This window comes from Carcharhinus amblyrhynchos, chromosome 7 (assembly GCF_965287045.1).
Source record: "Carcharhinus amblyrhynchos chromosome 7, sCarAmb.v2.hapA, whole genome shotgun sequence".
NCBI lineage: Eukaryota > Metazoa > Chordata > Chondrichthyes > Carcharhiniformes > Carcharhinidae > Carcharhinus > Carcharhinus amblyrhynchos.
The window spans coordinates 98,053,222-98,078,356 of NC_137330.1; the positions used below are offsets into that span (position 1 = coordinate 98,053,222).

General features: G+C 42.3%; 1 non-coding gene across 1 annotated transcript; it reads left to right on the plus strand.

Annotated features, from left to right (window-relative positions):
- Nucleotides 1-13,917: 13,917 nt before the first annotated feature.
- LOC145345818 (U12 minor spliceosomal RNA) lies at nt 13,918-14,067 on the plus strand. The gene has a single exon (XR_013887193.1). It is a non-coding gene; the product is annotated as a U12 minor spliceosomal RNA (small nuclear RNA).
- Nucleotides 14,068-25,135: the final 11,068 nt, after the last annotated feature.

The following is a 25,135-nucleotide window of genomic DNA, read 5'->3' on the forward strand; positions in this document are numbered from 1 at the left end:
GTCAGACACGACTTCCCTTTAACGAAACCGTGCTGCGTCTGCTCTATCAAGCAATTCCCCTCAAGATGCCTCGCTATTTCCTCCTTGATGACGGATTCTAACATTTTACCTACAACAGACGTTAAACTAACCGGCCTATAATTCCCTGCCTTTTGCCTGGCACCCTTCTTAAACAACGGCGTAACATTAGCCGTTTTCCAATCTTCCGGCACTTCCCCGGAATCCAGCGACGTCTGGAAAATAACCACCAAGGCATCAACTATCACCTCCGCCATTTCTTTCAGAACCCTCGGATGCATTCCATCCGGTCCTGGGGACTTGTCCACAATCAGCCCCTCCAGTCTGTCGCGCACCACCTCTCTAGTAACAGTAATGTCATTGAGACCCTCCAGTCCTACCACCTTTCCATCACTAACACCCGGCAAATTATTCACGTCCTCCTCCGTGAAGACCGAAACAAAAAAGTTATTCAAGACCTCAGCCGCATCCCCATCCCCTACCACTAATTCCCCTTCTCATCCTCTAAGGGTCCAACGTTCACCCTAGCCAGCCTCTTCCTTTTTATATATTTATAAAAACTCTTGCTATCCTTTTTTATATTAAGCGCTAGCCCAGCTTCATAGTTTCTCCTACCCTTCTTTACCAAATTCTTTGTCAATCTTTGTTGACATTTAAACCTCTCCCAATCCTCTTCTCGCCCACTACTCTTAGCTACTCTAAACGCCTCTGCTTTTAGTTTAACACTTTCCTTCACCTCCTTCGTTATCCACGGCTTATTACCTCTCCTCCTACGGTCCTTTTTGACCATCGGAATAAATTTCTGCTGAGCACCAAGAAAGATCTCCTTAAAGATCCTCCACTGCTCCTCAGCAGACCTACCTTCCAACGCGCTCCCCCAGTCCACATTCGCCAATTCTTCTCTCATCCTACCGTACTCCCCTCTGTTCAAACAAAGTACGCATGTCCGGGAACCCACTTTCTCCTCCTCCATCTGCACCAGAAACTCCACCATACAATGATCACTCTCCACAAGAGGATCCTTCACCGCAAGGTCCCTAATTCAACCCGCCTCATTACATAATACCAGATCCAAGATAGCTCGCTCCCTCATCGGCTCCAACACACACTGTTCCAGGAAACTATCCCGGCAGCATTCCAAGAACTCCTCCTCGAGCCCCCCGCGTCCAACATGGGTCGACCAATCAATATGTAGATTGAAATCCCCCATAATTACGGCCGTCCCATTCCTGCACGCTGCACTTATTTGCGTGTTAACAGCCCGCCCCACCTCCAGATCATTATTTGGGGGCCTATAGACGACACCCACCAGCGTCTTCCTCCCTTTGCTGCTCCTAATCTCTACCCACAACGATTCCACTTTCTGCTCTTTGGCTCCAATATCATCCCTTGCTACCACCCTGATGCTATCCTTAATCAGCAGAGCTACGCCTCCCCCCTTTTTCCTCCCGCCTATCCTTCCTAAACACTTGATACCCCTGGACATTCAGCTCCCAGTCCCTGTCACCTTGCAGCCACGTCTCTGTAATGGCCACCAGATCATATCCATTTGTGCTGATCTGCGCCACCAGCTCATCCAGTTTATTCCGAATGCTTCGTGCATTCAGATAAAGTGCCTTCATCCCAGTCTTCACCTAGACCCTATTTGCCGGAACGCCACCAACCATACTCACGCCCCCTACTCCCTTTATTATTGGGACATCCTCGGCCTCTACCCTTACCTGTACTCTCTCCTTAACTTTAGACCCCGTAATGTCACCTACCCTCGCACCCTCCCCCCTCCTAATTCCCCTCTGGAAGGGGAAAATTTTGGGTATGGACATTGACTGGAAATTTTTCATTAAAACACAATCTCGTAACTTTGCCCTGCTTTCACTGTACTTTTCTCCAAAGGCTACTGATACAGAAGATGGTTTTCTGACCGCACAATAGTAAGCAAAGCAATACTTAGAGCTACAAGCTCACAGATGAAAGAAAATTGATGCGATGGGTTAATTTAATATGCATATTCACAGCATGCTTCTCATTAACTAAAATTCTCTCATGATGACCAGTCACAGTAGGGATTACAGTAATGTACTCAAAGTAACCGGATGATAGGGAGCCTCATGTAATTGCTATCATATGCATTGTGCTTTGTAACTCAATTTTACCATTGTAAGTAAATTATAACTAAGTACCTGCAAGCATTAGGCTGAATTTACAGATTTGCATGCCAAAAAGGCATATTGGGAATTCTAGCACAGATGCCAGTAAGAGTTTTCCATCTATTAAATGTGGGACTGAACGAGACAATAAATGAGATTGAATTAACACAGAAAGACTGAGAGAGCCGTCTGGAACTTGCAGTGAACATATTAATGGAAAATCTCCAAAATCCTACGAGAAATTTGAATTGATTTGATTTATTATCATATGTATTGGCATACAATGAAAAGTATTATTTCTTGCACACTATTCAGACAAAGCATACCATACATAGAGAAGGAGAGAGTGCAAAATGTACTGTTACAGTCATAGCTAGGGTATAGAGAAAGATAAACTTAATGTAATTTAGGTTCATTCAAAAGTCTGATGGCAGCAGTGACAAAGCTTTTTTTGAGTCAGTTGGCATGTGATTTCAGACTTTTGCATCTTTTTTCCGACGAGAAAATATGTGAGTGTGGGCAGGATCTTAGTTCCTGGAGATTATCTCTGCTCTCTGTCACAACTTGACAACATTTCTCAAATGAAGGCAGGGCTTTGATGCAACCTCACAGCATCACCCAGTAGGTCAGAATTTATTGCCCGTCCCCTATTGCCCTTGACAAGGTGGTGGTGAACTGTCACCTTGTACTGCTGCAGTCCAAGTATTGCTAGGAAGGAAGTTCCTGGCTTTTGACACTGTGATAGGGAAGGAATAGTGATATAGATCCAAGTCAGCCTTGGAATTTTCTTGGAGGCGAACATCTTGATGTTGCTTAATTTCAAGGATTGCTGTTCCTCCACCCCCACCTTGACCCTCTTACCTGCCTGAGTGGCAATCACACCTCCCCCCCCCCCACCTCCCCCCGCCCATCCCCTCCACCCAGCCACTGATCAAATCAGATGACATTAAGCTAAAGGGTGTGACTGCCTCCTAGAAAAAAGTGTCCAATTAACTTATCAGCCTGATGCATTGCAATGTCTGCAGATCTGCCTCCAGCTCATTGACTCTCACCCAAACCTCCTGAAGCTGCACTTACCACAACTATGCTTGCTATGGATTACAGTGGCATCCAGGATGACCCATATGCTGCAGCCACAACACATCACCCATCCTACCAGCTTTGTTGTGTCATTCATCATTCATTTCCCCAATCAATTTATGATACCTCTCTTCACGTAACTTTCTCACTCACCAAATGCCTGGCCTCACACTCTGTGAACTTAAACAGTACTCAGTGTAGACAAGCAGCACTCTGATTTGTATTTATATACTCACTAAAAAACAAGGTTGAAAATGTAAAGTTTTATGTTTATTTATGCTACTTGCAAGGATTCACATGGTTGCATGTTTCATGAAGTATTTTCAATATTGTCTCTTGTCTTCATAGAATCATACAGTGCAGAAGGAGGCCATTTGGCCCATCGAGTCTGCATCAACCACAATCCCACTCAAACCCTATCCCCATAACCCCGTGCATTTATCCTAGCTAGTCCCCTGACAGTTTGGGCAATTTAGCATTGCCAATCAACCTAACTCTTTGGAGAGAGGGAGGAAACCGGAGAACTTGGAGGAAACCCAAGCAGACATGGGGAGAATGTGCAAACTCCACACAGACAGTGACCCGAAGCCGGAATTGAACCCGGTTCCCAGGCACTGTGAGGTGACAGCGTTAACCACTATGCCACTGTGCTACCCATGGTTGTTTAAAGGTGAGAAATAGACCTGGATTCTTCCCTTATCAATCTTCACTCAAGTCTTCAGCTACCATGTTTTTTTCTTTCTCAATATTTGGATATCAGCACGGTCTGGGAGATGGGGTGCGCAAGACAAGACTTCAAGCCTTCCTTTCTTATATAAAAGCTTGAACCGTGCAATATTAATTAGTTGTTCTGCTAATAAGTCAACTCTTTTTTCCAATTATCTCCCTCTTATTTAAAATTTATCTATTTATTAGTCACGAGTAAGGCTTACATTAACACTACAATGATGTTACTGTGAAATTCTCCTAGTTGACACAGTCCGGCACCTGTTTGGGCCAATGTACCTAACCTCTTAATCCATTGCTAGAGACAAGTGGGCATATAGACAGAGTGCTGCAGAGAGGGTGGAGGATCCGTAGTTGATTTACAGGTGATATTGGCCTTCCATGGGTCAGTGGTGCTTTCATTCATCAAATACTTGTACAGAACTGGTTGGACTCCCGTGGGTAAGTACAGATTGGTCATGGTGGGCAGAAGTGTTAAAACATTGGAGACAATACCAGGCACTGGGAAGGTAAAATGTAATTGCAGGTCTGGTTAGTTCCTGTTGACTTTAAATTAACTACTTTGAGCAGATCAATAATTCATACATGCAGCTTCTGAAATTGAAAAAGGGGTCATTTTGATCCATTATTGTTCCCTTCCAATTCTTCACCTGTTTAGGCCAATAAAATGTACCTTGCTGTTGCAAGGATCTGTATTAATCCAACTAATTTGGAATCATATTTTGAAACCTTTCTTTAAATACCTTTGGAGAACATGGTACATGAAGAACAGTACTGCGTGGCCAAGTTCCCCTCCAACTCGATTTTCAAGTTTGCAGTTGACACCACCATTATGGGTCGGATCTCAAACAATGATGGGACGGAGTGCAGGAATGAGGTAGAGAATCTGGTGAAATGGTGTGACAACAATAATCTCTCCCTCAATGTCAACAAAAAGGAGATTGTCATCAACTTTAGGAAGCGTAGCGGAGGGCATGCCTCTGCCTACATCAATGGGGACAAAGTAGAAATGGTCAAGAACTTTAGGTTTTTAGGTATCCGGATCACCAACAATCTGTCCTGGTCTCTCCAAGCAGATGCTATAGTTAAGAATGCCCACCAACGCTGCTAATTTCTCAAGAGACTAAGAAAATATGGCATGTCCGCGACAACTTTCACCAACTTCTACAGTTGCACCATAGAAAACATTCTTCCCACTTGTATCACAGTTTGGTATGGCTCCTGCTCTGTCAAAAACCACAAGAAACTACAGAAGGTCGTGAATGAAGCCCAGTCCATCACTCAAGTCAGCCTCCCATCCACGACGCTGCCTACACTTCCCACTACTTCAGAAAAGCATTTGGGAGACCATGCAGACACTACGACAATGTATGAATGAACACCGCTCAACAATTACCAGGCAAGAGTGTTCTCTTCCTATTGGGGAACACTTCTGCGGTCACAGGCATTCGGCCTCTGAACTTCGGGTAAAAGTTCTCCAAGCAGCCTTCACGACACATGATAGTGCAGAGTCGCTGAGCAGAGACTGATAGCCAAGTTCCGCACACATGAGGACAGCCTCTATTGGAATCTTGGGTTCAGGTCACACTATCTGTAACACCCACGACTTGCCTGGGCTTGCAAAATCTCACTAACTATCCTGGCTGGAGACAATACACATCTCTATAACCTGTGCTTAATCCTCTCTCCACTGACATTGTCTGTACCTTTAAGACTTGATTAGATGTAAAGACTTGCATTCCAACCATTATTTTGTAAATTGAGTTTGTATCTTTGTATGTCCTGTTTGTGAACTGAAATCCCACTCACCTGATGAAGGAGCAGTGCTTCGAAAGCTAGTGGCTTTTGCTACCAAATAAGCCTGTTGGACTTTAACCTGGCGTTGTGAGCCTTCTTCCTGTGTTTACCCGAGTCCAATACCGGCATCTCCACATCATAATCTTTCCAAAGCTCACATACCAACCGACTCAAAAACAGCTTCTCCCCTTCTGCTATCAGATTTTGAATGGACCTACCTCGTGTTAAGTTGACCTATCTCTACACCCTAACTATGACTGTAAGTTGAATTGTCATGTACCAGCCAACTCAAGAACAGCTTCTTCCCTATTGCCACCAAACTTTTAAATGGACTCACCTTTCATTAAGTTGATCTTTCTCTACACCATGGCTATGACTGTAACACTACATTCTGCACTCTCTCCTTCCCTTCCCTACGTGCGGTATGCTTTGTCTGTATTGTGTGCATGAAACAATACTTTTTACTGTACACCAATACATATGACAATAATAAATCAAATCAAATCTCATACAGTGATCCTGAATACCCAACCCCTGGTAGGTAATCATTGATTGTGACTGCACAGAATTTAAATCAAAACCCACAATGTAAAAGCCCTCATTGAATGGTTCCTAAAACTAAGTAACAACAGCCATATTTTTTAAAGGAAACTAATAACAGATCCTTGTGTCATTGTGGCTGTTCTTTTATACATGCGGATGTTTTGTTACAAGAGCATTTTATGGAATTCATGCAGTGGAACCCAAGCCACTGTTTACTGAATAAAAGCATAATGGATTCCCTTTTGTAGCTTTGATACAGTTAGTCAGAAAAATGTAACATGTGTAATTTATCTGATGTAGTGAAGCTGTTTATTTTCCGTGGTTCCCGGCTCCCCTTATTTAGAAGGGTGGCTCTGGTCTCCAAATTGCAAAGGTTAAATCTAACAAACAACAGCTGAACCGCCATTCATCACCTTTGAGTCAGAAGATATGCAATGATAGATTTAGCTATTCAAATGATTTGCAGGAAGACATGGACAGAGGATGAAAATGCATATGATAGAACATAGAACATAGAACACTACAGCACAAACAGGCCCTTCGGCCCACTAGTTGCTCCGATCACTTGTATACCTACTAATCCATAAACCTATCTATAACCCCCAATCCCATTAGATCCCATATACTCATCCAGAAGTTTTTTAAAAGACCCCAGCGAGTTCGCCTCCACCACCACTGACGGCAGCCGATTCCATTCACTCACCATCCTCTGAGTGAAAAACTTACCCCTAACATCTCCTCTGCACTTGCTTCCCTGCACCTTAAATCTGTGTCCTCTCGTAGCGACCATTTCAGCCCTGGGAAATAGCCTCCGAGAATCCACCCTATCTATTCCTCTCAACATCTTATAAACCTCTATCAGGTCACCTCTCAACCTTCGTCTCTCCAGGGAGAAGAGTCCCAGCTCCCTCAGCCTATCTTCATAAGGCATGCCTCCCAATCCAGGCAACATCCTTGTAAATCTCCTTTGCACCCTTTCAATAGCTTCCACGTCCTTTCTACAGTGAGGCGACCAGAACTGCACACGGTACTCCAAGTGGGGTCTGACAAGGGTCCTATGATGTGGGATGTTTTGTTAAGCTGATGTTCCAGTCAATATATGGTTCATCAAAGCATATTCAATGGTAATAAAATTGTTATCATCTGCATAGAAATTGAAATTCCACAACAAAGAATATTGTCAAACTTATTAAAATTCAATAGTTCAAGATTGTTGCATTATGTGATCAGTGGGCAGGGAAATAGAAGACACAATGGGGCCCAAGGTTTCCCTCCCTGGCCTGGACACAGTTGACGGCTGCTGTCTAATGTTACATCTCCCTCTTTCTTCAATGCTGATGCAGTGCCCCGTGAATCAAAGCTCATTACACCCATACCAATCTCTGATTAGCCTTTCTGGTCATATTAACCCTATGCCAATTTGCTTTTGGCTCAGGTAATAATCTGGAATGTTTGAGGTACTCCATTTGAATTTAGTTCCTGGCTGCTCATGAATTTTCCTAGTTTTCCTATGTCATTGGTACCTACATGGAGCACAACAGCACGTGGAGCAAATGGGATCAAAGGTAATAAGGAGAAAGCAGGATTAGGCTACTGAGTTGGATGGTCAGTCATGATTGTGATGAATAGCAGAGCAGGCTCAAAGGGCTAAATGGCATCCTTCTGCTCCTATCTTCTATGTTTCTGTTTCTGTAAGGTTGGTTCATTCAGAAGTCTGATGGCTTCAGGGAAGAAACTGTTCTTGAGTCAGTTGGTAGTGATCTCAGACTTTTGTATTTTTTTTCCCAACGGAAGAAAGTGGGTGAGAGTGTCCAGGTTGCATGAGGTTGTTGATTATGCTGGCTGCTTTTCTGAGGCAGGTAGACTGTCGGAAATTGCAAAGGCTAATGCTCCTCCATTTTTACCTTCTGGATCCCTGCACCTGCCTCTCTTGCAGTCACATCCTCATATCTCTGACCACAGATCAAATTTCATGGGCTGTCATTAACTCTTGGAAGGAAGTGTCCAGGTAACTTATCCCCTCCCTGATGAACCACAGTGTCTGAAGCTCAGACTCCAGCTCATCAACTGGGAGCTGCAGTTCACTGAGCTGCAGACAATTACTGCAGATGTGATTGTTGTGAGCCACACAGGTATCCACCAGTTTCCATAACCTACAGCTGCAACACTTCATCAACCCTGCCGTCATTATTATTTTATTTAACTAATTAAGTTTATAAATATACAGAACTGAATGATTTTCTGTAGCTGATTGATTTAACTATTTAAGCTATAAACTTAACACATATTTTATATCTCCCCAGTACCAGATTAAACTATTGGCTCTGTTTAAAGACAAGAAACTGAAGAGAATGTTTAAAACATGCAAACTGCTCACCTAACTTCTAATCTGTTTAATGCTTCTGGACTTTTGCTCTCTCATCCTGCTAATGGCCTCCTTCTCTTTATGCAAAAGGTCAGAACATCACCTCCTCCCTCACTATACCAAATTCCCTCACTCAGAACATTTGCAAGCTCACACAGTGTCTTGATCTGTACATGGTGACAAACAACTATCTTTGTGCTTATGTCTTTTCTGCGCTGAGCAAGCACCTGTATTAACACTGGGCGAAATTCTACAGAGATGAGTCAGCACTGCTGGCCAGAGAAGCCAGTTCAAACTAGCGACCTAATGAACTAACTGTGACTGCCTCTCTGGTATGGAACTTGTTTATCCTTGACTTAAAGGCTGATAAATCGTACTTAAATGCTCAGTAGAATGCTAATCTAGCCCAGATTTTAGAAAGAAATTAACCCTTAAAATTAATTTCCTGTAGAGTAAAGGGTTAACATCAGGAATGCCTGATGCTGACGTTACTGTGATAGGATGATACATGGTTAATTAATAGATATCTTGAGAGTTTAAGAATTCAACCCTGCGTCGAGTTCCTAAAATGTACATTAAGCTGTAAATAAATTATAATGCTTTTAACAAGCTACAGTCGCTTACTGAGCAAAAACAGAAAAATCCTGACAATCCCCATCTATGTCCCAGCCACACAACAAAACATCCCCTCACTAGCACTTTCCCCAAGTTCACACTCTCTCTTATGCCACAGTCAGTGATGAGCTGCTGTCTTTATTCTTCCTTACTTCCTCTGTCTTTCTGCAGTAAACGTCTGGTAAATATTTTAATACTATTAAATAAGACATCTTCTAAAGGGGGACAATTGGGACTGACTCAAAATTATTTCTTCTAAATGATTCCAAAAATTTTAATAAAGAACCTTGTGATAACGGGCGATAGTGAGTGAATTGACTTGGACCCAAAGCGAATAAAAAGCTAGGTCTGCTCTTATTTTGCATACCAGTTCAGGGTGACTAAGGTCAAAACTAAATACAGCACCAGGCCTCTGTGGAATAGAAGCAACAAGTGCCAAACAGATGTGCTGATACAGTTCAATGGCAAGGGCCTGAGCGATTCTAGCTGGCTCCAGTCCCAGTACTGAGCTGGCCTGCAGTTAACTCCTGAGTTGGGGTGTGGAGGTGAAACTGAGCTGGAAGTGGAAAGCGGAGCCTGAGCAAGCAATGACCCAAGGCATTTTGTGGGGTTAGACAGAGGACGCAATCTTTCCCTGATTCCATAAAAATATATCCCTGAAGAATATTTGCAGTTTGTGTTTGTGGTCCCGTTCATGCAACTCCAAACATTATCCACTTACACTTGAATTTTGCCTCAGAATGCTGTAACTGGTATGTGGCCCGGACTTGCACAGATTTACGACAGGATGGAACCTGACTATTGGTCTTAACATTTCTACTCTGGCTTTTTGCTCCACGCAATCCTCCTTCCACCCATCTTTATCTAACCCTAATAAAAGCAGCTTGAGGAGCAGCACCTCATCTTCTGATTATGAACCTCAACAGCCTTTAGATTCCACAGCGAGTTCAACAGCTTCAGAATTCCAAACCTGTTGTGTTTGCTTTCCAAGTGCCAGTCTGTATCTTGTTTTCACTTTAAGACAGGGCTGTCCTTTATTCTGCCATCAACACATTTTCTTGACTAATGCTTTATTCCTTTGCCAAAACCAGAACAGTCACTCCCTTAGCCTTTTGTGTCTGGACATCTTTGTCATTTGATTTCTCCTGCCTTCTAATCTGCCTTTTAGTTTTATCAGATCTTCACCGCTTTTTCAGCAGCATCAACCCCATCTTTTTCTACCTCTTTGCAGTTCCAAAGAAGAGTCATATTGGATTGCACCCTCTTCTCATGGATGCTACCAGACTTGCTGAGCTTTGCCAGCACAATCTGTTTCAGATTTCCGGCATCCATACTATTTTGCTTCCATATTTAATCTAACCCGACCTGCATATCCTTCTTTTTCTTTCACCTCGGTGCACTTAGCTAGCTTCCTTTTAACTGAAACTTATTTCTTTTCGCATTCCAAGTTTCTTCTATATTCTTTATTTAAATAATAGTTGAAAAATACTTTGATGTCTTTTTGAGCCACTTCTGGCAGTACATTAATTTAAGGATCAGTGGTTAGGCCATTCAGCACCATTATAGTTGGGAAGATTTTACATAATGTGCCCATTTCTACGATTCTATATACATCATTATGCTCCAATTGTCACGTCAGAATAAGCATTTGCTTAAACAGATAAAGTTCCTGTTATATATTTCAAAGGATTGCAGGTTGCTTTAAGGGCTGATGATGTGATTTGATGGTGATGTCATTAAGGTGTTGGTAGAGTCCGCTGTTTTACTTTCAGTTTTGTGTCCTGTGCAGAGCAGATGACATCTCTTTCAATAAACCCTGTTGTTTGTTGGTTTGAATCGACGTGTGTCAACCAAGTCTTTTACTTCTGCGAAAAGGCCACAACTCCTAACATATTAGCATATTGCATTCCCCATTTGTAGGTCTGCCCAACATGATGGTGGCTAGAGCATCAGCATAAGCAGAATGATAAGTGAACCCAATAGATGTTCTCCCAAGGTATGCTTCATGAGTTTTATTATACATATATTTTTGAATTTTACTTTTCAACTTGGATTCCAAGTAATTTTGCCAGCTTTGTGCAAAGGGCAATATTATATTTCTTTGCTTCAGTGCTTTTATTTTCTCTCATGTGTGACAAAAGGATTATGCTGATTGTTCTTCCTTTTAAATTTATGGAAGTGAAGAATAGATTCTGTCACAGTGTTATAGACAAATTCCTTGGAGATTTGGCATTGGGCACTAACTTTGGTGCTAGGCAATTTTGACATAAAAGGGAGGAGGAGAATAAAGTACACTGTGTTCAAAGCCACAAGAGAGTGATTTATAGTTGTAGAGATTTGAAAATGCTCAGACAATAAAGTGAATGAGATTATACATAGTGTAGCCCAGCAAGATACAGCTGAGTGTTGAGGAAGCAAGAATGTTATGCTGTCAGCTGTTCCTGAATATTGAGGTTGATCATTCAGATACTAAATTTGCATGTGTCTGCTCCTCTCACTCCATTCAATCTGCCTTCCCAGTGAATGTATTGGGTGCTATCATATTCTTGGCTTGAATAGCAGGATCCTGAGTGTCCCTGCTGGCAGCCTTGGGAGACACATGTGACAGGGAGCACCATGGTGACAAGCAGCAAACATGTATATGTATGCACCTCATTCAATGGGACACTTCCTGTGAATTATTGTTATTGTGGTGGCCTTGCCTTTTGGATGTTATGGAGCAGTGAAAATATGTGTGTGTGTGTGTGTGTGTGTGTGTGTGTGTGTGTGTGTGTGTGTGTGTGTGTGTGTGTGTGTGTGTGCGCAGAGTGGTGGAGTGGTGCTACTTTGATTCTGAAGCTTTTCCTATTACTCACTATAGGTTGGAGTGACTGTATGTCAGAGATTGGAGGACATGTGTTCTGTGGTGAGGAGAGTGATCCAAGTGGCTCGGGAGGGGAAACCAGGTGAATTTCTTCAGCAGTTGTCAAGAGGGCCTATATTGCTGAGTTGATCCAGCTCCTTAGTGAAACGCCTTTGTCTCAAACATTGTTCATCGCTGAATCTCAGAAGAATGGCTTTCTGAATGCACTCAGTGAAATTGACTCCTGGTGAGAGACATAGAAGCTAGAAGCAGGAGTAGATGATTTGGCCCTTTGAGCCTTTTCTATCATTCATTTTGATCACAGCTAACCATCAAATTCAATACCCTGATTTCACTGCACCACCCCCCCCCCCCATCTCCCTTGATCTCTTTACACCAAAAGCTATATCTAATTTCTTCTGGAAATCACACAATATTTTGCCCTCAACTACTTTCTGTAATATTGAATTCTACTCATTCACCACCCTCTGGGTAAAGAAATTTCTCCTCACCTCAGAGTTAAAATGTTTACACCTTATCCTCAAACTATGACCCCTAGTTCTGGACTCCCCCACCATCAGGAACATTCTTTTTGAATCGACACTGTCTAATCCTGTTAGAATTTTATAAGTTTCTAGGCGTTCCCTTCTCACTTTTCTAAACTCCAGTGAATATAATCCTAACCAATCTTTCCTCATATGACAGACCTGCCATCCCATGGATCAGCCTGGTAAACCTTTGCTACACTCTTTCTATAGCAAGCACATCTTATCTCAGATAAAGACATCAAAACTGCACACAATGCTCCAGGTGTGGCCTCACCTCTGTAAAATTGCAGCAAAACATCCCTATCCCTATACCCTCACCCACTTTCCCATTGTCACTCTTCCACTAGCTTGTCCTGCTCTGTGTGGACTTTGTTCATTCTGCTGGAATGAACAAAGTCAACACAGTCCTGCTGGAGTCCAAGATTTTCCAGTGAACACATGGCTATTTTGTGTTAAAGTTTAAAGACAAAAGACACTTGGCACCCACTGCCTGAAAATATTGAAATTTGAAACAACCGAAAGTCTGTTTGGAGGATAAAGGATTAGGTCCCAAAGTGAGACCAGAGGGAGGATAAAAGTGCAGGCCCCAGAATAAGAGCACAATGAAACCAGAGGGAGGACAAAAGAACAGGCTGAAGTCCGACAGAATAGTAAAACTGGCCACAGTGGTGAAAGGGTCGGCTCAAGAAATGGAGTACAGTTGGAATGACAGGAGAATAAAACACAGGGCTTGAGAGTGTGAGACCAGCTAGAGGCGACTTACTATATATGCTTAATAGAGTGCCCAGATATCCATTGGTGCGTTGAAACAGGTGCACACAAAGGAAAACATTGCTTGACTGACAGCTTTTTTCTTTGATTTACTTTGTCAACAATTCAATGTTTAGTCACATAAAATAAAGAGGCATGAAAATACTTATTGTTTCTGCTGTTGATACTTTAATAGTCTGATTGATTGTCACTTTTATTGGGCAGTAGTAAGAACAATCGCTTAAAGTTATGAATGACTGTTTATTAAGCTTTCAAAGCCAATACCCATTGTCACTAAATTTAAAAGTAGAATATCAATGCAGCTGACCAGCATGTCTTTTGTACTGTGAGAGGGAACTAGAGCACCCCAAGGAAACCCAGCGGATATGGGGAGAATGTACAAACTCTACACAGAAAGTGACCCAAATTGGGAATTGAACCCAGGTTGCTGACACTGTGAGGCAGCAGTGCTAACCACTGTACCACTGGCCTTAAACTAATGAGTAAGGATAAAAAGATCTAGCCTGAAGCATGAGTCCTCACTGCCTTGTGCGAGAGGAATTTTTGAGTGAGTAAAGGTTGCCCTGCAGTTCACCCTCTCGCTTTGTTGGATGCCGCAACGCGGTGATTTGCCTGGCCCATCCCTCAAACAAGGCCCTCCTAAAACAGGAATAATTAGTAAAGATTCAAGGAAAAATGAAAGAAGCTATTTGGTGAAATCAGTCCAGTGCCTGCTCTCTGCAAGAGGAACTCAGATAGTGCCAGTTCCACATGTATTCCCAAGTATGAGATGTTTTTTCCTATGGGTACTTATCCAATTCATTTTTAAAAGGAAAATTGAATCTGCCTCCTTCCTGTACACTGTCAGGCAGTGCATTCCAGAGTGTAACCACTTTTTCAGTGTCATGTTTTCCACATGTTGCCTTGACAATCACTTTAAATCTGTGCCCTGTGGTACTTGACTTCCTGCCATGGGATCACTTTCTCTCCTTTTATTCTGTCTAGACACTTCATTATTTTGAACACTTCTGCTAAATCTCCTCTTAAACTTCTCTTCTCTATGGGGAATAGCTGCAGCTTCACAAATCCATCCAACTAATTGAAGTATTCCATTGCTGGAACTATTCTTGTGAATAATTTCTGCATTCTTCTTAAGCCTGACATTCTTCGGTGCCCAGAATAGAACCTCTCTTTCAGGCTGAACCAATATTTCATAAATGTTCCTCAAAACTTTGTTGCTTTTGTACTCTGTGCTTCCATTTATAAAACCCAGAATTCTGCCTTTCAGATCAGCCTTTCAAATGCCCTGTCACCTTCAGTGACTTGTGCACACATACCCTCAAATCTCTCTGTTGCTGCACCCCTTTCAGAAACATGGAAGATTTTCGGCCCCTCAAGCCTGCACCACCATTCAAAATGATCATTGCTGATCATGCACTTTCAGTATTGCACTCCTGCTTTCTCTCCATTCCCCTGATCCCTTTAGCTACAAGGACCACATCCAACTCTGTCTTGAACATATATAACAAACTGACCCCAACAGCTTTCTGTGGTAGAGAATTCCAAGTTCATGATTCCTTTCAGTAAGACCGATACAAGAGTCCTTCAGTTGGCTTAATGTTTGTTTAGCCATGCACAGTTAAAAAAGGATATCAGTTGGAGTGTTGACTCAAATAGCACTGCTCATTAAATCAGCCTTGTTCACTGATTGACATCATGATCCGCCAGCTCTGTGTACGCCCAGTAGATGTTGAATGTTAACCCCATTAACCCCTTATGTCACTGGCACATTTTGAACCAGATATGTGTGCACATGTCGTTGTCATTCTTTTGCAATAGTACTCATACTTCTGCCCTCAGGTAACTGTCTTTACGGTAATGAAAGACAATCCTTCCTATTCCGGGTCGTTTCCCTGGTGCAAACGCAGGAACATGAACAAGTGATTCATTTGTAATGCTGTTGTTGCAGAGGGATTTTAATTCCAAATATTTAAAACTCAGTTCAAGTATTAACCATCCCTTCCTTCTGCAGACCTTTAAAACATCACCTCGCTGCATCTTCAATCGAACTTCTTGATGTGCCTTGTCTTGTCTCCCTATGCTGGATGTTGCTGTTCATGATACAGTGCAGTCTTTCACAGGTTGTTTGCATTCAGAGCTGCATTTACCACTTGGTGCTGGTGAAAGTTTCCAGTCGGGAGGAAGGAAATGCTGACTACCTGAAAGGATGAGATCTGTTGACTAACCGCAGTGCGACGTTGGTTGGAGATGAATACAATTTGTGGACTGTTCCAATGGGCTTGGTCAATCATGTCATCAACTTGACTCTTTGTGGGTCGATGCGATAATGAGGAGGGCAGCGAAGGAGAAAAAGGAAAAAAGCCTCCTCCGTAAGGTGCGTCAAAGAGTCCCATAATTAGTGCATGGATCTTAGTCACGTCTTGTGGATCTGGGATGACAACCATCCATATTTCAATTGGCTTTGTTAATGAATGGTCAAGAAACTTTAAAGTTTATTTATTAGTCACAAGGCTTACATCAATACTGCAATGAAGTTACGGTGAAATTCCATGAGTCATCACACTCTGGCGCCTGTTCGGGTCAACACACCTAACCAGCCCGTCTTTCAGAATGTGGGAGAAAACAGGAGCACCTGGAGGAAACACACGCAGAGAACGTGCAAACTCCTCACAGACAGTGACCCAAGCCAGGAATCGAACCCTGACACTGTGAAGCAGCAGTGCTAACCACTGTGCCACCATGTCGCCCAGTGGAAATAAAGAAACCAGTACAGTCAATTAACAAGTGTCTTTTATTTGGTAATATGATTTGCATTTGCCCTGCCTCGCCCCAATTAATTTTGTTGCATTATTGTTTCAAAGAGTATGGGTTAACTTTTAACATACTTCGAAATATAAGATACTTAACGTATTTTCATTGCAGTTCCTTGTCACCTGTCTTAGTAAAACAGCGACACAATATTGTGGAATTAATCCACCATTTTGTTGTTTTTTTCATTGATATAAACAGGTGAATACATCGGTCAAAGATAATTTCCATTAGCTGATTTACCTTATGTTGAAAAACTAGCATCACCCTTTCTGTGAAATTTTACATGTAGATTTCCATCAAGCTTTGCATGGTTGAAGAGTCAGCTGATGCAATGTCAAATCAGATTCAGTTCAATGGCTTTGTTCATTATCTATATATATTTTTTAAAAGCCACGCCAACTGTCACTGAAGCTAATCACAGCCTAATAACTAAACTGCTGCTACTCTGTTCTACAAATGATGGTGAAATCTCCAGTACCATTGTTGTTACTGGGAGATCTGCCTTTTAAAACATGTGTAAAGGTCTGCATACATTCATTGTATGTTGTTTATGTAAAATTGAATTTTCAAGAACCGTGGAAACTAAAATATTTTCATCCATGTGGGCTCCCTTATTGAAGGGCGGCCCAGGACATATCATAAGTCGTTCTGAAATCAGATTGTGCTCCCTGGGATAAACAGGCCATAGAAACGTAGAAACTAGAAGCAGGAGGAGGCCATATGGCCTTTTGAGCCCGCTCTGCCATTCATTTTGATCATGGCTCATCATCAACTTCTGTATCCTGATCCTCCGCCCAACCCCATGCTCCCCCATCCCCTCACTCCATATCCCTTGATCTCTTTAGTCCATAGTGATATATCTAATTTCTTCTTGAAATCACACAACATTTTGGCCTCAACTACTTTTTGTGGTGGCGAATTCCATAGATTCAACACCCTCTGGATGAAGAAATTTCTCCTCAGCTCAGTCCTAAGAGGTATACTCATTATCCTCAAAATATGGCCCCTCGTTCTGGACTGCCCTACCATCGGGAACATTCTTTCTGAATCTACCATATCTAATTCTGTTAGGATTTTATATGTTTCTATGAGATACCCTCTCATTCTTCTAAACTCCAGTAAATGTAATCCTAACCAACTTTCTCTCTATTTATTCTGTCTAGACGCCTCATTATCTTGAACGCTTCTGCTAAATCTTCTCTTAAACTTTTCAGCTTCTCAAATCCATCCACCTAATTGAAGTCTTTTATTCCTGGAACTATTCTTGTGAATATTTTCTGCATTCATCTGCATTGCCAGACAAGGTGCCGCACCAAAAATTGCTACATAAGGTAAAGGTGCACCGTGTTATGGGTAATGTATTAGCATGGATAGAGGATTGGTTAACTAACAGAAAGCAAATAGTGGATGTAATTGGATGTTTTTCTGGTTGGCGATCAGTGACTAGTGGTGTGCCTCAGAGATCAGTTGACTGCAACTGTTTATGATTTACTCAGATGATTTAGAGTTGGGGACCACATGTAGTATGTCAAAATTCGCAGATGACACTAAGGTAGGTGGAAGAACAAAGTGTGCAGAGGACACTGAAAGTCTGCAAAGGGGTATAGATAATCTAAGTGAATGGATGAGGGTCTGGCAGATGGAGTACAATGTTGATAAATGTGAGGTCATCCATTTTGGACGGAATAACAGCAAAATGGACTTTTTAAATGGTAAAAAATTGCAGCATTCTGCTGTGCAGAGGGACCTGTGTGTCCTTGTGCAGGAATCTCAAGAGGCTAGTTTGTAAGTGCAACAGGTAATTAAGGAGACAAATGGAATTTTGTCTTTCATTGCTAGAGGGATGGAGTTTTAAAACAGTGAGATTATGGTGCAGCTGTATAAAGTGTTTGTGAGGCCACACCTGGAGTACTGTGTACAGTTTTGGCCTCCTTACTTGAGAAAGGATATATTGGCACTGGAGGTGATACAGAGGAGATTCACTAGGTTGATTCTGGACTTGAGAGGGTTGGCTTAAGAGGAGACACGAAGTGGACTGGGGCTATACTCATTGGAATTCAGAAGAATGAGGGTGGGGGAGGGGTTCTTATAGAAACATATAAGATTATGAAGGGAATAGATAAGATAGAAGTAGGGAAGTTGTTTCCCTGGTGGGCGAAACTAGAACTAGGGGGCATAGCCTCAAAATAAGGGGAAGCAGATTTAGGACTGAGTTGAGGAGGAAGTTCTTCACACAAAGGATTGTGAATCTGTGGAATTCCCTGCCCAGTGAAGCAGTTGAGGCTACCTCACTGAATGTTTTTAAGGCAAGGATGGATAAATTTTTGAATAGTAAAGGAATTAAGGTTATGTTGAGCGGGTGGGTAAGTGGAGCTGAGTCCACAAAAAAGATGAGCCATGATCTTATTGAATGGTGGAGCAGGCTCGAGGGGCCAGATGGTCTACACCTGCTCCTAGTTCTTATGTCCTTATTCCTTCTCAAGCCTGATATTCTTCGGTACCCAGAATAGAATCTTTCTTTCAGGTTGAACCAATATTTCATAAATATTCCCCAAAACTTTGTTGCTTTTGTACTTTGTACTTTTACTTATAAAACCCAGAATTCTGCCTGCCTTTCAGATCAGCCTTTCAAATGTCCTGTCACCTTTAGTGACTTGCGCACACATACCCTCAAATCTCTCTGTTGCTGCACCCCTTTTAGAAACATAGAAAATGGGTGCAAGAGTAGGCCATTTGGCCCCTCAAGCCTGCACCACCATTCAAAATGATCATTGTTGATCATGCACTTTCAGTATCCCACTCCCATTTTCTCGCCATACTCCTTGATCCCTTTAGCCACAAGGGCCATGTCCAGCTCCATCTTGAACATATCTAACAAACTGATCCCAACAGCTTTCTGTAGTAGAGAATTCCAAGTTCATGACCCCTTTCGGTAAGACAGACCTGCCATCCCAGGAATCAGACTGGTAAAGCTTCACAGTAGTCCCTCTATAGCAAAGGTATCCCTCCTCAGATAAGGACACCAAAACTGCACACAATACTCCAGGTGTGACCTCACTAATGCCATAGTCAATTGCAGCAAAAACATCCCTATCCAGGTGAAGGCCAAAATACCATTTGCCTTCTTTACTGCCTGCTGTACCTGCGCGCTTACTTTCAGTGACTGATGCGCAAGAACATCAAAGTCTCATTGAGTATCCAGCTTTCACAATTTGCACCCATTCACATAAAAATCTGCCTTCCGATATTTGCTACCAACGTGGATAACCTCACATTTGTCCACATTATCCTGCATCTGCCAATCATATACCTACTCACTCAGCCTGCCCAAATCACACTGTGATTTGGATTTACTAATTCTCGGGCCACTTCCTTAAGTGCTCTGGGATAAAGGTTATTAGGCCCTGGAGATTTATCCACCTTCAATCCCATTAATTTCCCCAAAATATTTTTACTAATGCTGATTTCCTTCAGCTCCTCACTAAAACTTGTTTCTCTCACAACTTCTGGTACATTATTCGTGTCTTCCTTTGTGAAGTTTGCAGTGCTTGCTTAATAATCCTCAGGGTGCTAAGAATTATGTTGACAACCGACTTAAGATTGTCAGTTGGGCCCACGGTGTGGTGCATTTGTATGTACTGGAAGCATCATATAATAATGTGCAGGGTCCTGTTCTCTGCAGACAGAAAGAACATGACCACACATAAGTCTATTTAATCTCAACAAAATAAGTGACAGCATTCGCTAACTAATTCCTCAGGCAATGTCTTGACCAATTAAGATTAAACTGCCTGGCCTAAATTTCAAACAATGCTTGGCAGTTAACTGACAGTCACCTGGTAGATTCTCCAAGACAATGCCACAACAATCAGCGTCGACTTACCAACCAATCAGCGTTTTTTTTGCATGCAGTATAAATTGTTGTTTTTCCCTTATATCAGTATTCTTGCATAGTGTCCTGATGATTGCAAGACTAAAAGCTTTGAAATGTCTCTTTTTTCAGCAATACTCTCAAACTTTCCAGTCCATCAAGGATATCATCTGATGTCAGAACTTTTGCGCCATGGAAGATGATGTGGCAAACATGGAGTCCAGCAAGTTAAGTTTCTTACCTTGCCATTTGCACCCAGCCATTCCAAACCTCCCCTCTCATTACCCGACCCCCGGCCCCACCATCACACTATTGTCCAAGGCTCCATAAACACGTCTAGAAAAGGGAGCATGCCCTTCTACAGTGCCTTTTATAATGTTCAGGTCTCCTATAATATTTTACAACCAATTAATTATTTTCTGAAGTGCGATCACTGTTTAATGTGCAGAAGCATGCACAGCAAATTCCACAGGGAGCAATGAGATCATAACAGATCATCACTTTTTAGTGATGTTGACTTGAGGGATATATATTGCTGGAACATTAGGAGGACTCTAACAGTCTTTTTCGAATACTAGTAACAGAAACATAGATAAAAGGAGCAAGAGGATGCTATTCTGCCCTTTGAAACTGCTCCACTATTCATCATGATCATGGCTGAACATTCAACTCAGTGGCCTGATCCCACCTTCCCCCATATCCTTTGATCCCTTTCACCCCAAGAGATTTATCTAATTCCTTTCTAAAATAACGCAATGTTTTGGCCTCAACTTCTTTCTGAGAATTTCCACGGATTGACCACTCTCTGGGTAAAGAAATTTCTCATCTCAGTCCTACTACCTAATAGGTATGCTGAGACTGTGAGTATCTGAAAGAGAGAAATAGAAAGGTTCTTGATAAGGGGATCAGGGGTTACAGGAAGAATGGGGATGAGAATCGTATCAGCCATGATTGAATGGTGGAACAGACTTGATGGATCATAAGGCCTAATTCTGCTCCTGTACCTTATGGTTTTATGGCGGGCATTTAAAATAGCTTATTTATTGGTCATAAGTAAGGCTTACATTAACACTGCAATGAAGTTACTGTAGAGTTCCCCTGGTCACCACACACCAATGCCTATTTGGATCAATGGACCTAACTAGAATATCTTTCAGACTGTGGGAGGAAAGCAGAGCACCCAGAGGAAACCCACACAGACACAGGGAGAATGTGCAAACTCTGCAAAGTCAGTAACCCAAGCCCGGAATTTAGCCCGGGTCCCTGGCGCTGTGAGGCAGCAATGCTAGCCACTGTACCTCTGTAAAAGCCATGTTGAATTCACCTTAGAACAGACACAGAAATGTATGAACTAAATGGACTGCAAAGCAGGGCAATGCTCTAAGAGTAAAACTAGCACACACTGAGAATGAGAATTTGGAACTGAGTAGAACAGCTAAATCATTGGAACTAACCAAATCATACGTGAGAGGTTGGGACGGCAACTGTTGGGAAACAAAGTTAAGTTGGAACAAATTCAGAAGCAGGTTCAAGGCTGCGATCACGACGGAGAACTCTTTTAACAAAGAAGATCCACTTACAATTGTCAGTCCATCTCAAGGGACTTCAAATGAAATTCAAGACCAAGGAAAAACCAACTGGGGGAGATGGAGCTGGAACAGGCTCAGAGCGAACTGTAACCGGCAGAGGCTGAGTGCAAAAAATACAGGAGGTGGAGATGCAGAAGATGAAAGGAAGAGAGTGGAAAATGAAGCCACCCAATTGGAGACGTTGTGTTGGAGACAGCGAGATAAAGCAACAATTCTGGTAGGGTAGGAAACAGAAATCATTAGGCCATCTATAAAATGATTGATGAGAAGGTGCTGAATAGAAATACAAGGAGGAGAAGGAACTTTTTCACACAACCTAAGTTTCAGAAATAGGGTACCATGACCACTTCCACCACAGATAACAGACCAAGGTTGAGAACAAGCTGGCAAGATGTAAGTTCATCTTGTTTTGTGATGATGGTACCTGCATGCATTATTGAGTAAGGTGCTTGACAGAAAAAAAAATCAGTGGAGGATTGGAGAGTGACACTGAGTAAAGTGTGTAGTGCATGGTCAACGCACAGTCCAGGACAGAACGTGGAAAGCAGTAAGCCTGAATGGAAGAATCCTAAGCCAGATTTTGGGCAGTATTCTCTGGTCTCCCAGCCACATGTTCCTCCATGGCAGGGGGTGGTAGGCTGTTCACTGGTGGCAGAATCCTCTGGTCCCGCCACTGTCAATTGGATTTCCTACTGAAGCCACTCCACACTGCCAGAAAACCCGAGGGCGGGTGTGCCCTGCTGGCAACACCAGAAATTCCTGCCAAAGAAAGGCCGGTGTATCCTGCCCCACATTTGGAACCGTTGAAGCTTACTAGTGGAAGAGTTCTATTAAATACACGCCTCCAGTCCTCACCATAGAACAATGGGTACATCGGTTTTCAAATGTGTAACTTCTTGTGTATAATGTGTGTTCAGAATGGGGGTTTGAGTAAATTATTTTTTATGTTTATATAAAGGGGAGAGATGTAGTGATTGTGGTATCTAAAGAAAGCATAGCAGAAGAGGGTCCAATGGGAAACGAGACTGAGTGATCACCTCAGAGGGTGGAGTCCTCTCTCATGCAGAATCACTGAGCAGCCATGTGGTAAGCATGTAAGAACTGGGGTTCGCCCCAAGGCAGCCATGGCTCTTATACCCTTTTATTGGATTACACTATCAATAAATAACTGCTGTTTCTAATGAAGCCTGAAGTGCCTTGACATTACCTGAAGGGTGCCATGATATTTTACACAAAGAGTTTGGGGATATAAAATGCTGAGTGATCAGTATCACATTATGTTAAAAAGGACATTGTATGTTATAGCAATATGAGCTCAATCAATTCTGTCTCATTCCAAAAAACTCAAAGCATTACAGAATCACAGAATTGTTACAGAGCAGAAGGAGATCATTTAGCCCATTGTGTCTCCTAACAATCATGCAGGCAAGAGGCAAAATAAGGACAGTTGTCGTATTTCTTGTTTCAAAGCATAGATTGTTATAGCACAGAAATAAACTGCTTAGGTATTCTCCAAGATCCAGCTCTCTAATTATAACCCTTTGTTCATTTGCTGTAGACTTTCAAGGGGCCATTTCGTGCCTTCTAAAAAATATTCCACAAGCACCGATTCAATAGGTGCTTCGAGTAGCGAATTGCCATTCTGACAACTCTCTGTGGAAAGGATTTTTGTTTCTCTAATTTGTCCTTTATTTTTGTGATTGTCTCCAATTTGTGCTTCTCATTACTGTCTCACAAGCCAGCAGAACCCATTTGTCACTGCTTGCCTTAGATAGGCTTTTATAATCTTGAAAATCTTTAGAATCATTGATATCAACAGCACAGAAAGAGGCCAGAGCCAAGTTCTTTCCTAGAATGCTCCGCACCTGGTGGAAAATAATGTTTTGCCGCCACCTCTTTTGTTTCTGTCACTTCCACTGAAAGGTGAATCTGGATGGTGATTGTAAGAACTTGCTTAAAGTTTTGGTTGAATTTTCTGCAGAGGTGCAGTGGAAATAAGCTGACAATTTATAGAACTTGCTGCAACTCTCAAAACGTTTTGTGATTTGCAAAACTGTCTTTTTCGAAACAAATGCTGTGGCTGTGATTTGATTTTGATTTATTATTGTCACATGTATTGGTGTACAGTGAAAAGTATTGTTTCTTACGCATAGAGAAGAAGAAAAGGAGAGGGTGCAGAATGTTGTGCTACACCAATAGCTCGAATATAGAGAAAGATCAACTTAATATATGGTAGGTGCCTTCAAAAATCTGATGGCAGCAACAAAGAAACTATTGAGTCAGTTGGTGCGTGATCTCAGACTTCTGTATCTTTTTCTGGATGAAAGAATCATTAAAAGAGCACAGACGAGTCCCTTCAGCCCATCGAGTCTGCACCAGTACATTAGAAACACCTGAATTCCCACCTAACCCCATCTGCCAGCATTTGGTCCATAACCCTGAATGTTATGGTGTGCCAAGTGTTCATCCATGTATTTATAAAGGATGTGAGGCAACCCACCTCTACTACCCACCCAGCATTCCAGGCCATCACTACCCTCTGGGTAAAAAGGTTTCTCTCACATTCCCCTCTAAACCCCCTGCCCCTCACCTTGAACCTATATCCCCTTGTAACTGATCCTTCAACTCAGGGGAAGAGATGCTCCTTATGCACTCTGTCCATGTCACTTATACACCTTGTACATCTCAATCAGGTCTCCCTCAGTCTTCCCTGCTCCAAGGAATACAGCCTAAGTTTATGCAACCTCTCTTCATAACTTAAATTTTCCAACCCAGGCAGCATCCTGGTCAATCTCCTCCGCACCCATTCCAATGCAAGAAGTTGGAAGAGTGTATGTCCGTGGTGCAAGAGGTCCTTGATTAAGCTGACTGTTTTTCCAAGGAAGCAGCAAGCATAGACAGAATCAATGGATGTGTTAGCGCGAGTGGGCGAATCGACCACTACGGACTCAGGGTGAAGTTCAATAATGGCACAGCTTTATTTTCTTTACGTCGACGGAGAAGCACAGTCAGAACATACAATCCGACTGTCCCAAAAGTGCTCTAAAGACTCCCCCACAATGGCTACAGTTACACCTGAACTTTGCATTTCAAATGTTAATCCTTTATTTATAGTATTTGACTTCAGCCATGCTGTTTTGATGTTTTCAAATGTTGGAGCAATTGTTTTAAGTGTGTGTTAATCGTTTTTGTCTGGTTGGTTATCAATGGTCTAGAATCTCTGGGGTTTGAACCATGGGTGTGTTATTGATCTTGAGGGCCCAGGGATGTTTCCTTAACTGTGTTACTTTTAGGTGTCCCCATGGGTTGTTTGACTGGTTTAGAAGTGCTGATTTTGATGGGGTGGGGATGTGTTCTTTAATTTAGTTCCTGTAGATGCCATCCTGTACAATTTCCCTGATGTGCTAGCCCT